The sequence below is a fragment of the Lynx canadensis genome, chromosome B1, assembly GCF_007474595.2.
Source record: "Lynx canadensis isolate LIC74 chromosome B1, mLynCan4.pri.v2, whole genome shotgun sequence".
Classification (NCBI taxonomy): Eukaryota; Metazoa; Chordata; class Mammalia; order Carnivora; family Felidae; genus Lynx; species Lynx canadensis.
The window spans coordinates 76,245,581-76,254,908 of record NC_044306.2 but is presented as its reverse complement, the minus strand read 5'-3'; the positions used below and the strand labels follow the sequence as shown (position 1 = coordinate 76,254,908).

Genomic DNA, 9,328 nt, shown 5'->3' with positions numbered 1-9,328 from the left:
GATTTACTAAGATCCAAGGCAGAGATGACATAGGGTGACTATCATCCCAGTTTGTTTATACATGGCTGTGGACTGGGGAGTGATAGGTGGTTCCTGGGACCTAGAACTTTCAGTGCAAATATTAGCAAAGTCCAGGGCAAATCAGGCCAAGTCATTTACCCTGGAAGTGGGCAAGATAGGAGGATATATGATATAAGAGAGAACAGAGGAGAAGCACAGTGGCAGGAACTCCTTGTTTCCTCCAATATCTGTTATCTCCTTAGTGTTTGGTCATGAACAATAAAGACTATGTTGTCCAGTGTTCCATGACACCAGGCATGGCTATGTGACTAAATTCTGGCCAATGGGAAATGGTGTGTGCCAAGTCAGAGAAATGTTTTAAAGAAAAGAGGCACACCATTCTTCACCTCTTTCTTCTGTGGGTTAGAATTTGAGTATAATGGCTGAAACTGGAGCAGCCATCTTTAACCACAAGATGGACGCCAAATATTAACAAACTAGGAGCCTGAACCCCTGGTAATTACAGAGAAGGCATACCTATTAGACCTCAAATATCTAGAATTCATTTATGTGAGAAATAACCTTCTACTTAAAAAAATGTTTATTTTTTGAGAGAGAGAGAGAGAGAGCTCATGAACAGGGAAGGGGCAGAGGTAGAGGGAGACAGAGGATCTGACGCAGGCTCCACACTGACTGCAGAGAGCCCAATGTGGGACTTGAATTTGTGAACCCTGAGATCATGACCTGAGCTAAAGTTGGATACTCAACCAACTGAGCCATCCAGGTGCCCCAACTTCTACTTTTTAATGCTAAGATTATTTTGGATTTTCTGGCACACAGTTAATATAATTCAATACATTACAGATATTAACCTTTGTCTTAAACAGTCATGAGAGGAGGTATGGGGGAAAGAAAGTGTTCTGCACAAAAAAAAGGTCATATTTCATATCTGATAAAGGGTTAGTATCCAAAAATCTATAAAGAATTTAGCAAACTCAACACCCAAAAAACAAATAATCCAGTTAAGAAATGGGCAGAAGACATGAATAGGCATTTTTCCAAAGATGATATCCAGATGACTAACAGATACATAAAAAGATCTCAACACCACTCATCATCAGGGAAATACAAATCAAAACTACAATGAAATATCATGTGACCTTGCCTGAAATAATCTACTCTTTTTCTCCTTCTGCGTATAAAAGCCTCCCATTTTGTAAAGCTCCTTGGAGCTCCTTTCTATTTGCTACATGGAATGTTGCCCAATTCATGAATCAATGAATCATTGAAATAGGTCAGTCAAATCTTTAAATTCATACAATTGAATTTTTTTTAAAACAGATTTGGTGGTAGAGATGAAATCCAAAGTGATTCAGAGCATTCAGAGACTATGAGAAACACAGGAATGGTACTACAGTTCCTTCTGAGTTCTGTCTTTCTCTCCATTTCTGATGGCCATGAGTAAGTTCCTCTCAGTTCTGAGCTCTATTGTTTTTGCATCAAGATCCTGATCTAATTGGCTTTCTGGTCAGTTCCACATTGGGAGCTGCTGGTAGTTCAGGGTGCAATTATCATGTAATTGATGGAAACCCTCAGCCCTTGATTCTCTCCTAAGATCCAGGTGGGAACTGCTGGTAGGAGTTCATGGTTACCCATTTATGTGGAGCCCCCCATCCACAGCGCCCATTTGTTGAGGTATGCTCGTTCAATCCTTCCTCTGTTTTAACTTCCAAGGTGGGAAGGTCCTTCTGTCAGCAAGAATGCATTAACATCTCTTGGTTATTACCAACATATTAAGGTGCACATGTTTGTCTTGTTTTGTGTAGATAAAGGCTATTGCTAGTGGGAATCTTGGAAGCAGTCACAATATTGGCAGGCACAGATCAAGTACTTAAAAGCTGTGAGAGTACTTGCCACCTAACTGGAAGACTCTAAATTGGTCACGGAATGCCTTAGGTTGACACTGGATTATCCACTAGCCTCAAGAAAATTTACATACAATGAGGTACATTGTAAAACATCACACAGTTTCTAGCCCAGTGCCATAACCTTATTAGGTGTTATATCCAAGAGAGCCAAAGGCATAGATAGATAGATAGATAGATAGATAGATAGATAGATCCTTAAAGTCCAAAGAATCAAGTATACCACCTTCCAGCATACCTGCTTATTTTGTCTAAGAACTATATAGTCCCAAAAGCTATAAATATCTACAAAAATGGCAAAATCTTACTAAAAACAGTACAGATTGCAATGCCCATTATGGGGGATGTTCTAGTTAGACAAGATCATGATTTAAGAAATGCAGTTGAGGGTGCCTGGGTTGCTCAGTTGATCTCATAGTTTGTGAAATTGAGCTCTGTATCGACTCTGCACTGAAGTGTGGAGGCTACTTGGGATTCTCTCTTTCTCTCTCTCTTTCTGCCCTTCCCTACTCATGCCTGTGCATGCACATGCTCTCTCTCTTTCTCTCTCTCTCAAAATCAACATTAAAAAAAAAAAAAGGAAGTTCAGTTGAAAGCATGTGTTCCCAAATTAAACAAAGAGAATGGAATACCAATTTTAATCAGTATACAGAAGCTTCTAAAAGGCTTCAGAATTCCAAAATAGCTTCATTAAAAGATTTGTTACAAAAGGCTAATGAAAAATTAAAAACACGAGAGGTACCTAAAACAATAATAAGACCTACGTGATTCCTACTGCATTCCTTTATCCTTCTTTACCTGAGTACTCATGCTTTATTAACTCTTTGTCTGAATTGACTTTCCACTCTGAAGAGACTATTAAACAGCTACCTTTAATAATAAAACTACTCAAGGTTATAGGAGATCCTCCTCAGATATCTTTTATTCCTTGGTCAAATACCAAACTAAGGGCCATAGTTAAAAAATTTCCTAAGCCCGGGGAGGATCTCCAAATGTTTTCTGAGGAATTTAGAGTCATTATTAGGGCCTATGAAACTGGGCTTCCTGATCTTTATTAGCTTCTGTATATGCTAGTAGGACCTGGGGGAGCCGAGAAATGGATGTGGGAAGCAGGATGGTGTAAACCCAAGGATGATATCTGAGATCCTTGACCTTCAAGACAGTCTCCTAACGGACCAGAAGAAGCTCGAAGAAGCTCGTAAAATAAGAACCAATCTTTAAAAGTCATTCCTGGGGCGCCTGGGTGGCGCAGTCGGTTAAGCGTCCGACTTCAGCCAGGTCACGATCTCGCGGTCCGGGAGTTCGAGCCCCGCGTCGGGCTCTGGGCTGATGGCTCAGAGCCTGGAGCCTGTTTCCGATTCTGTGTCTCCCTCTCTCTCTGCCCCTCCCCCGTTCATGCTCTGTCTCTCTCTGTCCCAAAAATAAATAAACGTTGAAAAAAAAATTTTAAAAAAATAAAAAAAATAAAAATAAAAATAAAAAAAATAAAATAAAAGTCATTCCTAGAGTCTTCCCTGCCCACATTGATCTATTATTTAAACATGCAAACAAAAGAAGATGAATCTGTGGCAGACTTTAAAACCCATCTGGAAGCTCTCCTCCTGTGGCATTCCAGGTTCCATGCAATAAATGAGGTCACCCAATCTGCTCTAGCTGTTCTGTTTGTAAATGGATTATCTCCTGAGATTAGTGGATTGATAAAAAAGCAGAAAATAGGATGGGAGGCTACCAGTTTGAGTGAACTCATGACACAGCTGAGCACTTTGAAAGGACTTTGGAACAAGACTGTAGGCCAAAGTCCACTAAGCTATTGGCCTTACAGATAGAACAGACCCAAAACCATCCACCTAAAAACACTTGGGTCCCCCTCATTGCACACATCTAAGGGTCTACCATCAAAATGATGGCCTAAGGGTCAGTGCTTCATTTGCAATCAACTGGGACACTGGGGGAAAAGTCTCAAAGAGTCTTACACAAATTCTTCAACATAACTTGAATGAAGTAGCTCTGTAGTCAGAAGCTCATAATCAGAAACTGATTTAAGTTGCAACCCAAATCTTTGAGGCGTTAAAAGCAACTGTCCTTACAAATCTTTACAAAACTAACACAAAACAAAACAAAAAAAACCACCTTGTTTCAAGTTCTTTTATACCTAGTGAGTTTTGTGTTGATTCATGGCAGTAATTCTAAAATGAAAGTTGTAGGTCTCTGTATCTCTCTCACTCTCTCGCTCTCTCTCTATATATATGTGTGTGTGTGTCTATCTATCTATCATCTATCATCTATCTATCTATCTATCTATCTATCTATCTATCTGTATCTATCTATATATACATGTATCTATCTATCTATCTATCTATCTATCTATCTATCTATACATATATACTGTAGATGTATGGTAATTTTCTACCTCTGGATGGTATTACCAAAATTAATTTATAAAAGAGCTCTATTTAGTTGGCTTAAAGGTAAGTGCTTATATAGATTAAATTCTCAGAAATATAATAGAAACTAACCCAAGTGAATTTCAAGTTCATGTGATCTGGGGAAATATTCAATATTAAAGCTAACTTAAAGTTTATTGATTTCATTAAAACAGACATGTCTTCAGAGTTATCAACATTAAAAATAATGCAGACATACAACTTTTATTCTACCTATGCTTGCTAAAGGTCAAATGAGTTCAGGTTATCTCCTATAAAATTTGTCAATAAGAAAAACAGCTTGGGATGGTAAATGATATTGTCTAATGTCTCATTAAGTTTTTAGTAGGATAAAGAGTTTTTAAGTGAACTTTTAAAATAGTTTTCCCAAATTTTTTTGGTAACTTGAAACCTTAAGTTTTGCTAAGTTAAGTTAAATGATGAATTAAGTTAAATTTATTGAATATCTAGATCATTGTATGTATTTCCAAATATGATAAAATACTAAAGCATTTATTAGTGAACATCAGTTTATCTATTTTTTGCTTCCTTTCACAGAAGAACTGAAGATATTTGTGTCTATTAGTAAACATGTATTGTGCTCCACCAAAAAATTTACTATGAAAAACTATATGTTCCTAGAAATTATAAAGGGTGTTTATAAATTAAGGCCAAAAATAAATAAATACATAAATAAATAAATAACAGATTTGCAAAGCCACAGAATGTTAACATGAAAGAAAATTCACAATTGTTTACTTCTTTATTTTCACTAGAAATTAAGGTGTTTTTTTTCTTTTAATTTTTTTTTTAACGTTTATTTATTTTGGAGACAGAGAGAGACAGAGCGTGAACAGGGGAGGGTCAGAGAGAGAGGGAGACACAGAATCTGAAACAGGCTCCAGGCTCTGAGCTGTCAGCACAGAGCCCGACGCGGGGCTCGAACTCAGGGACCACGAGATCATGACCTGAGCTGAAGTCAGCCGCTTAACCGACTGAGCCACCCAGGCGCCCCTAGAAATTAAGGTTTTTAAGGATTAATAATTCTAATATGGGTGACTAAAACCACTAGAAATAAGGGAAATATCTCTGTATGCAAGGAAAGTAGGATATGTGTTTCAGTAAAAGAAAGTATAAGGTATGGAAATGCATTTTTGTTGAGAGAAAAGAAAATAATTTTGTCCTAAAGAGAGGCTGGTTATTTCAGAATGGGAAAGAAGAAAACATAGGACAAAATTTTACAAAGTTCATGGAAAAAAGAATTTTGAGAACAGAATTTCATGTGTGACCAAGCTGGAAAAGATTGCATAGTTTGTTACAAGGATTTTAAAAATAAGGTATAATAGCAATAGTGTACTTCCATAAAACTAAATCTTCATATTCTTTCATCTGCTAAAAGAACAAGTTTTCTTAGATTATTTGTCTGCTCTTAATAAGAAATTACACAACTATTTGACCTTCTGTATTTGCCAATGAAGTCTTTAATTGTCAAAATGGTTAAATGGGTAATAAATATTGTTTAACACTGACCTATGATCCTATTTGAACTTTTTGATATTTTTGACAGTCTTCCCAACATCAAGTTCTAAATGAAATCATTTTGACTTTGAACTAACTTTGGAGTTTTTTAGTGGATACCTGGAACATCTAAAATGATTTGCTCTCTCCCCTTATAAAAAGGAAGATGTTAAACTATTTAGACATATTTCACATGTTAACTTATGTGGGAAGCATTGTCAAATAAGAAGTACTACTAAGCAGGGCGCCTGGGTGGCGCAGTCGGTTAAGCGTCCGACTTCAGCCAGGTCACGATCTCGCGGTCTGGGAGTTCGAGCCCCGCATCGGGCTCTGGGCTGATGGCTCAGAGCCTGGAGCCTGTTTCCCATTCTGTGTCTCCCTCTCTCTCTGACCCTCCCCTGTTCATGCTCTGTCTCTCTCTGTCCCAAAAATAAATAAACGTTGAAAAAAAAAAAAGAAGTAATACTAAGCATTCTTTTTGTTGTATTTATATAGGTCTATAGTACTGTTCTGTATAGAAATTGTTTGTGTGACTTGTCATGCATTTCTGCCCAGAGTTGCACGTATACAATCATGGGGGCCTTAGTTGGCTTGTAGTCTGTTTCTGGTCTCAGGATAGAACTGGCCCTTTTATTCCTGATGCCAAGAGGGATTAATGTGCTTCACGGACTTTATCCAGATCAGGCTGGCCCCCTGGAATGGACCAGGGAGGGAAGAGGAATATACAGATACCCAGGCTCCTAAGATTGTGAGATACGGTAAGAGAAACAGGGAAAAAACAACTTTCTTGGAACTGCACAAACTTAATGACTCAATGACTCACCATAAATCACACCCAGGTAGTATATATATTGCCCTCAGAAGAATAGCTAGCTGGAAGTCTCACCTGAGGGGAGGACACTCCACAAGGACCCTCAATCGGGACTCCAACCAGGCTGTTCACCGTGGGGTTTCCACAGCCAGAAGGTTGCATGTTGTAAGAACCTAATTTGATGTATTAAGCCCTCTTTGTTCTTCTCTCTACTTCTCTCCCTCTTTATGTTTACTATAATTGTTTAATTCCGTATGTTCTCTTTCCCTTATAATTAATAAAGTCTTCCACCATGAAACCAGAAGTACGTCTATTGTGAATTACTATTATTTAGAACAGGTGTAAGTGTTCCAAAAATTGCATGAAACTCCTGGAAATCTGATATGTCCTAGTAATATGTTATTGATCATAGTTCCAGTTATTATTATAAAATATTATGTGTTACAAAAATAAGCAAATTTCCTTGTCAACTCCGTTATAATGAACTCTCATCAGATATTCAATAATGGATATTTTAAAGTCTTTTGTCTTTTACAGAGAATTATTGTTTTACTCTGATATTTTGCAAAAGTACCAAGTGCTTTGTCTTCAAGAAGATTCATGGAAAGGACTCTGGCAAACACAGATTTCTGATAACTTTACCATCATAAAGCTGAACTGAATAAGAATTTCCAGAACTAATAACAAAACAAAACAAAACACTGGATTCAAGCAGAACAAGAATAAATAATGTGGAATTGAGTGAACTGAGGAGTATGACTATAGTTTTTATGACTTATTGTTTGAAAGAGCTCTGTTTCTTTAAATGTTTTGTTTTTCCAGATTTGAGGAAACTTTAAGTTATCCCTGACAGCAATTTGGTAAAGTGTACTATTGTAAACAAAGATGAAACATTTATTTTTTTCTCTATATCTGATCCCTCCTGAATTCAGAAACTCTTCAGTATTATTTTTGTGGCAAAATTATTATTTATTTACATAAATTTGATAAGAATTTATTGTCCTTATAAAGGAACACAATTGGAAATATTAGCTATATTTCCTAAGCTTTAATTGGAATGTCATATTTGAGATAGATGTGCATAGATTCAGATGTGGCCAGACAGATTTAAGGAACTAAAGCTGACTTTACAGAGCCAATAAAACCCCTTGGAAAAATAGACCCGGTGCCCTGCTTACAAAGTTCCAACAAAGCAGACTTAAAAAGTGCTCATAGGGGCACCTGGGTGGCTCAGTCAGTTAAGCCTCTAACTTGGCTTCAGCTAAGGTCATGATCTCACAGTTCATGGGTTCAAGCCCTGAGTAGGGTTCTGCCTTGGCAGTGTGGAGCCTGCTTGGGTTTCTCTCTCTCTCTCTCTCTCTCTCTCTCTCTCTCTCTGCCCCTCCCCAGCACTGTCTCTCTCTCTCTCTCTCTCTCTCTCTCTCTCTCTCTCTCTCTCTCTCACACACACACACCAAATAAATAAAGAAATAAATTAACTTTAAAAATAATAAAAAGGTGAAAAGTGCTTCTATGAGGCCGTGGTGCTGGGAGCTCGGCAGGTGTGGGTCCGACACTTGCAGTCTGGTGGCCGCACAGCCCTAAGCACACTGTGCCTTGGCAGAAGCAGCAGCATCAGCAGCAGTAGAGCCACCCCCACCATCACAGCCCCTGCGCTGGTGCAGTCACCCTCATTACCTCTGTTCTTCCTCCCTTCACCTGCACCATGGCTGATCAGCTGACAGAAGAACAGATTGCTGAGCTCAAGGAAGCTTTCTCCCTATTTGACAAAGATGGTGGTGGCGCTGTCACAACAAGGAAATTTGGAACTGTCGTGAGGTCACTGGGTCAGAACCCAACAGAAGACGAATTGCAGGATATGATCAACAAGGTAGATGCGGACAATGTTGGCACCATTGAGTTCCCAGAGTTTTTGACTATGACAGCTAGAAAAATGAAAGAATCAGATAGTAAAGAAGAAATTCAGAAGGCATTCTGAGTCTTTGACAAGGATATCAATGGTCACATCAGTGCGGCAGAACTATATCATGTCATGACAAACTTAGGAGAAAAACTAACAGATGAAGAAGTAGGTGAAATGATCAGGGAAGCAGATATTGATGGAGATGGACAAGTCAACTATGAAGAATTTGTGTAGGCAGTGCCTGGGTGGCTCAGTCAGTTAAGCGTCTGACTTTGGCTCAGGTCACGATCTCACAGCTCATGAGTTCGAGCCCCTAGTTGGGCTCTGTGCTGACAGCTCAGAACTTGCAACCTGCTTTGGATTCTATGTCTTCCTCTCTGTCTGCCCCTCCCCAACTCTCACTCTGTCTCTCTCTCTCTTTCTCTCAAAAATAAATAAACATTAAAAAAATTTTTTTAGAAGAAAAGAAGTAGCTATCATTGGTGTTCATTCTGCCCAAGAAACTCGATTAAGACTTCATATTTTAACTAAACATGAAACCCTTTCTTCTTCCCTTTCTTTCTTTTACTCTGGCACTGGCCTGGAAAGATAACACCATCATCCGATTCCCCCAGGCCACATCTTTCAGACTATTGGATTTGTCATCAAGAATTCCAATCTGTCCATGATGCTAGTGATTCCCTCATACATTTCCTTGTCTCTGGTTAAGAACCCTAAACCCAGGGAAACTTGTGTCCAGGTTCTAGGC

At 38.5% G+C, this 9,328-nt stretch overlaps 1 pseudogene; it reads left to right on the top strand.

The window, feature by feature from the left end:
* Window positions 1-8,282: 8,282 nt before the first annotated feature.
* Window positions 8,283-8,814, top strand: LOC115511526 (annotated as a pseudogene).
* The last annotated feature ends 514 nt before the right edge of the window (window positions 8,815-9,328 follow it).